Source organism: Crocuta crocuta, unplaced genomic scaffold, assembly GCF_008692635.1.
Source record: "Crocuta crocuta isolate KB4526 unplaced genomic scaffold, BGI_CrCroc_1.0 scaffold334, whole genome shotgun sequence".
In the NCBI taxonomy this organism is placed as follows: domain Eukaryota; kingdom Metazoa; phylum Chordata; class Mammalia; order Carnivora; family Hyaenidae; genus Crocuta; species Crocuta crocuta.
Window position 1 is genome coordinate 6,094,973 of NW_027533260.1, and position 7,140 is coordinate 6,102,112.

The following is a 7,140-nucleotide window of genomic DNA, read 5'->3' on the forward strand; positions in this document are numbered from 1 at the left end:
ACAAACTGATGGTTACCACTGGGGGGTGGGGGTGGTTGAAATAGGTAAAGGAGACTAAGAGTACACTTATCTTTGTTTTCTTTTTCCTTTTTTAGCTCTAGAGAACAAGTGAGCACAAGTGGCGGAGAGGGGCAGAGGGAGAGAGAGAGAAAGGTGGGGGGGGAGAAATGCAGAGCCCAACAGAGGGCTCAATCCCACAACCCTGAGATCATGACCTGAGCTGAAATCAAGAGTCAAATGCTCAACTGACTGAGCCNGAATCTTAAGCAGGTTCCATGCTCAATGCAGAGCCCAACAGAGGGCTCAATCCCACAACCCTGAGATCATGACCTGAGCTGAAATCAAGAGTCAAATGCTCAACTGACTGAGCCATCCAGGCATCCCAATTTATCTTAATGAGCATTGAGTAATATATGGAATTGGTGAATCACTATATTGTACATCTGAATTAATATAACACTGTATGTCAACTACACTGGAATTGAAATAAAAATAAGTTTTTTTAAAAAAAGAATCAATGCTGTGTGGAATACCACAATAGTGGAAAAGGCTGTTAGAGTACCTAGTTGGTAATTTTGGCAAAAACACTGCAGGCATGGAAGGCAGATCCACATCCAGAGTGCCTACTCACTTAAAAACAAGGTACTGTCCCTTCCATGATGGAAATGGTTTAATGGAATCAAACTCCCACAGGTAGCTGCAAAATCATCCTGGGGAAAGGGGCTAGATCAAGGAACCAATGTTGGTCTCTGATGCTGACAGATGAGCACTCAGCAATGGCTATAGCCAGGATGGCCTTGGCACATGGTGTTTACATTGCTAAAACCATGGATAACCTCCATTCCTGCCATTATGGTCACTTGTCTCAGGAGCTCGTTGGGCCATGACGGGAGTGGCTATTGACAGAAGCTAAATGGTAGAGACACACTGGATCAAACTACTGGTTTACTGAAACTTCCCTCTACTGAAAGTACCTTATGGGGATTGTTTACCTGCAGCACACTTACCTTCACATTCTTTCCCTAGTCAGAGTGGTCTATCCACAATACCTCTCCCTTAGGATACTTTGCAACTAATTTTCCAATCACAAATCTTTGAAGAACCTGAAAATCCAGCAAAACCCTTGGCTCTAGCCCATAAAACTCTATCGACTCTTAATTCTAGCCATTTGTTCTTTTAGGCCAAATGAGCAACCAAAACACACTGCTCAAGGTTCTGCCCGTTGAGAGGATTTCCCTTCACTCCTGTCCTTTAGGGACATCCGAGAAAGAAGCTGTTATATTTCAATTGAACAATTTCAGGTCAGTGCCTGCCTATCATGCAGAACCATCTGCAAATTGGTCGGGAGTAAATTTTTCTTCCTCACCCAGCTAGTCATAAGGAACTTTCCATGAGGCCATAGGGGTACACTGAGAAAGTAAACAGGTAAAGGAAGTAAAGAAAGGGGTACACTGAATGTAGCACCAAGTATGGACCATGGGCATTTAGGCCATTTACTGATGCTTCCAATGCTTCATATAAATATGTCTCCATTTATTTCTCATGTAAATCTCCTCCATTTGGTAGTGGAGTGCTTCTGTACCAAACCAAGCCTACGTTGGTAAAATAACACCTAGTCCATGAAGGAAGGTCAGAGTGTGCGGTAACTTGTTAGCCCATGGTTAACTCTTCAGTCTACTAAAGTGCAATAATAAAACCAAGGCTGTTTCTGTTTTTTGTAACTTTTTTAAAAAAAAGTTTATTTTGAGAGCGAGAGCATGAGTGGGGGAGGGGCAGAGAAAGAGGGAGAGAATCCCAAATAGGCTCTGTGCTGTCCAGGCAGAGCCTGATGCAGGACTGGAACTCATGAACCATGAGATCATGACCTGAGCTGAAATCAAGAATTGGACCCAGGTGTCCCCCAAAGTTGTTCCTTAAAGAGAAGAAGGCATCTGTAGAGGATGCAGGGCCTGATGCCAAAATTCTAAGGGTCTGTGCAGTGAATTCTCTTTAGGAGATACCCAGACATTCCAAACACCATTTCTGTCTGCCACTGACATTTCAAGAACCTTTTAATCTGCTGGGTCATATGGCCCAAGTGGCAGAACAGCTTACATGGGAACGTGGACCTGAGAGCATTATTCTCCTCTGGGCTCCAGGCAGAATGATTTCAGGTCACATGTAAAACGACATGGTAGCACACCTCAATGAGGAATATGCTTGTTCAAAAACCTGAGGGAGCACACAGGCATGGTGACTCTCTTGGTTGTAGGAGGAGCCAGGATGCAACATGTCCTTTACTTTAGAAGTGGCATGTCAACATGCCAATGCCAATGCCCCCTTAGACATTTTACTTAAGTACAAGGCACCTAGATTTTTAGGGAATTTATTTCCCAACCCTCTGCATACACTCTTACCAATATGCCTAGGAGAACTGTGAGTTCCCACTCACCAGGGTCAATCAGCACCAACCAATGGGCCAGTGCAAAGCCAGGCTCCAACAATCCCAGCCAAATGGTCCCTTTGGGGGAAGCCCAGGAGAAAGATTAACACTGCAGTGTTTGGCAGGGTAGCAGGTACTTAGGAAGATGCAGCCTTTTCGTATTCAATAAATTCTGTGAAAACCGGATTGTGTCTGGATACTGTTTAAGAGGTAGTCAATCTCTGTTTTTGGTGGATGAAGTTAGACTTCTGGTCACATGACCTAGAACTATTCCACTTATGCATATCAAATAATAATTCAGTACACTTCATATATGCTGCCCACAAGCTGCTGGGGAAGCCTCTCCTGCAGGCTCCCCAAACTGCCCGTTAGCACCCCAACACTCCACATGCCTCATTTCCTCTACTTTGTGGCTAGCTCCCTGGACCCACCCCAGCAGATGATAAGCACGAGCCTTTGCACACCTCTAGCAAACACACATAGACAGTCATCCTAATTCTGGAGGATTGGGAAAAGGAACACAAACGAAAGCACTTAAGGACAACACTAGAATTGGGGGTGGGGGGAAGGCAGGCTCTCAACACCAAGCCTGGCTTTGTGGGGTTGGGAACAAGCATATAATCTTATAAATTCCCTCACCAAGAGGGAGCACGAGTGTGGAGTGGACACATCAATTGAAAAGTTCTGAGAAAGCCTCAGAATCCCCAGCCAGCTGACTAGTGATAGCATTTCTCTCCTGAAGTCAGTCAGTAGAGAAGAGAGGAGGTGACTGCTTCTTCAAAGGAGAAGACAGCAGGGGCGTCTGAGTGGCTCAGCCAGTTGAGCATCTGACTTTGGCTCAGGTCGTGATCTCACGGTTTGAGTTCAAGCCCTACACTGGGCTCTGTGCTGACAGCTCAGAGCCTGGAGACTCCTTGAGATTCTGTGTCTCCCCCTCTCTCTGTCCCTCCCATGATCATGCTCTGTCTCTCTCTGTCTCTTGGTGATAAACAACAAAACAAAAACAATAAAGGAGAAGACAGCAACACAAGACTTCAAGGGATATGAAAAATCAAGGAAACATGACACTACCAAAGGCACACATTTTCCAGTAAGTAACCTCAAAGAAATGGAGAGTGAAGAACTGCCTGACAAAGAATTCAACATAACTTTTAAGGAAACTCAGTGAGCTACAGGAGACCACTGAGAGACAACCCAACAAAATTAGGAAGAGAATACATGAACAAAACAGGAAGTTCAAGGGAGAGATACAAATTAGAAAAAAAGAGCCAAAGTGAAATTCTGGGGCCCCAAAATACAATGAATGAAATGAAAAGTGTAACAGAGAGCATGAGCACAGAGTGGATCAAGCAGGATAAAAAAAAAATCTGTTAATTGAAAGATAGGTCATCAGAAATTTTCAATAAGGGGAGAAGAAAATGAAAAAGAGTGAGGGGCGGCTGGTTGGCTCAGCTGGTTTAAGTATCAGGTCGTGATCTCACAGTTTGTGGGTTCAAGCCCCGTGTTGCGCTCAGAGCCTGGAACCTGCTTGGGATTCTGTCTCTCTCTCAAAAATAAGTAAATATTAAAAAAAAAAAAGAAAATGAAAAAGAATGAAGAAAGCCTATGTGAGTTATGGGACAGAATATAGGAAAACAATATACATATTATGGGAGTCCAAGGAGAAGAAAGGGGAAGAAAGCTTATTTTAAAAAATTATATAATGGCTGATGGGGCACCTGGGTGGCTCAGTCGGTTACGCGTCCGACTTCAGCTCAGGTCATGATCTCACAGTTTGTGAGGTTAAGCCCTGGGTCGGGCTCTGTGCTGACAGCTCAGAGCTTGGAGCCTGCTTCAATTCTGTATCTTTGTCTCTCTGTTCCTTCCCCACTTGCGCTCTGTCTCTCAAAAATAAATAAAAATGTTTAAAATAAAATTATATAATGCCTAAAAAAAAAAAAATCCCCAAATCTGGGGAGAGATATGCACAGCCAAGTACACGAACCTCAGAGATCCTGAAACATTTTCCAATGAAAGAGGACTTCACGGAGACACATGATAATACACCTGTTAAGAAATTAAAGAGAGAGAATTTTGAAAGCAGCACAGGAAAAGAAACTCACCACCATAGGAGAGGTCATCAAAGACCTCCTAGACTAGCAGAGAGATGATATATTCAAAGTGCTGAAAGGAAACAACAACTGGCAACCAATACAACTCAGCAAAGCCATCCTGCAGAAATAAAGATTTTCCCAGGCAAGCAAAAGCCAACAGAGCTGATCATCCCTAGCTGCCTTATAAAAACTGCTACAGGGGTTCTTCAATCTGAAATGAAAGGATACTAATTAGTAAAATGAACATGTAAGTATAAACACCTCACTGGCAAAGGGAGTATACTGTCAAATTCTCTTAGTTGTGTATCAATTCCTTAACTCTAGTATAAAAGGTTAAAAAAAGCATTTAAAATAACTATAGGTTTCTCAGAAAGCCAAAAATAGAACTACCCTATGATCCAGCAATTGCACTACAAGGTATTTACCCAAAGGATACAAAAATACAGATTTGAAGGGATACATGCACCTTGATATGGAAAGAGCCCAAGTGTCCAATGACTGATGAACGGATAAGGATGTAGTATATATACACACACACACAAGGGACGACTACTCAGCCATAAAAAGAAGGAAATCTTGTCATTTGCAATGATGTGGATAGAGCAGGCGAGTATTAGGTGAAATGAAATAAATCACTCAGAGAAAGACAAATACTGTATGATTTCACTCATATGTGGATTTTAAGGAAAAAAAAAATGAACATGAGGGGGAGGGATGGGGAGAGGAAAACCAAAAAATAGACTCTTAACCATAGAGAACAAATTGATGGTCACCAGAGCGGAGGGTGAGGGAAGGATGGGTTAAATAGGTGATGGGGATTAAGGCGGGTACTTGTGACAAGCACCAGGTGTTGTATGTAAGTGATGAATCACTAAATTCTACAACTGAAACTAATATTACACTGTACGTTAATAGGAATTTAAATAAAAACTTGAAAAAAATGTATACCACAAAAATTTATCAATGGATCCACAATATATAAACTGTGACATCAAAAACATAAAATCTAGTGGAAAGAAAATGATAAAGTTATATATGTGATCAAAGTTATAGTGGTTATGTTTTATGAAAGCCTTATGGTAGCCACAAAATCTTGTGTAGTAGATACACAAGAGAGAAAGAGAAAGGAATTAAAACACAGCACTGTGAAAAATCCTCAGATCACGTAAATACACAGCAAGAGACGGAGAAAGGAACTACAGAACAGTCAATGGAACCAAACAGAGGCTAGAAGAAGACCCACACATGTATGATTTACAGATTTTTCACAAAGGTGCAACAGCAATTTGATGTTAAAAGGATAGTTAACTAGATGTTTCCAGGCCAAAAAAAAAAAAGCCCTTGACCCCACACTTTACACAGACTAACTTACACGGATCATAGGCCTAAATGTTAAACCTGAAAACTATAAAGCTTTTAGATAAAAAAGAGGAGAGGGCCGCCTGGGTGGCTCAGGTGGTTAAGCATCAGACTCTTCATCTCAGCTCAGGTCAGGATCTCACGGTTCATGAGATCAAGCCCCACGTTGGACTCTACGCTGACAGTGTGGAACCTGCTTGGGATTCTCTCTTCCCCTCTTTGCCCCTTCCCCACCATTCTTTCTCTCTTTCTCTCTCTCTCAACAAATAAACAAAATTAAAAAAAAAAAAAGGAGAAAAAAATCTTTGTGACCTTGGATTAGGCAAAGTTCTTAGATCTGAGTGGAAAAGTAGGGTTCATGGAAGAAAACTGGACTTCATTTAAAAAAACTGCTCTGTGAAGAATACTGATAATGGGGGCCCCTGGGTGGCTCCGTTGGTTAAGTGGCTGACTTCAGCTCAGGTCATGATCTCACTGTTCACGGGTTTAAGTCTCACGTTGGGCTCTGTGCTGACAGCTCCAAGCCTGGAGCCTGCTTGAGATTCTGTGTCTCCCTCTCTCTCTGCCCCTACCCTGCTCGCACTCTCTCAAAAATAAACATTAAAAAAGCTGTTTTAATTTAAAAAATACTGATAATGGAATAAAAACATAAATGATGTGCAGAGATAAAATATTTGCAAGACATGTAACTGACAAGGACAAACATCTAGAACATATAAACTTTCAAAATTCAAGAACAGAAAACAGTTCCCCAAAGAAAAGAAACACGTACAGCAAACATTCAGATGTAAAAGATTAGGGAACATAGTCATTAGGGAAATGTAAATTAAAACTGAAGTGAGATGCCACTATAAACCTACTGAAATGCTAAAAACAAAACCCTGATATGCACTGATGGTGGGAATACAAAACAGCTCGTCCATTTTAGAGTTAACTCTCCACACAGGTAAACATCCTATTCGACCCCATTCTTAAGTATTTACGGAGACAAAACTTGTGTTGATATACAGCCCTGTATGCAAATACTAATCACTGTTTTCTTTATCATCGCTAACAGCTGGAAACTCAAATATCCTCGAAGTGATAAATGGATAACCCAAATGTGGTGCATCCACATAACAGAACACGACTCAGCATGGCTAGCAATCCACACGCCAAGATCAATGAATCTCTGAAGCATTGAGAGAAGCCAGACTCCCAAGGACTACATTCTGTAGGATTCCATTTTAGGACATTCCAGTAAAGGTAAACTATGCGTACAGAGAG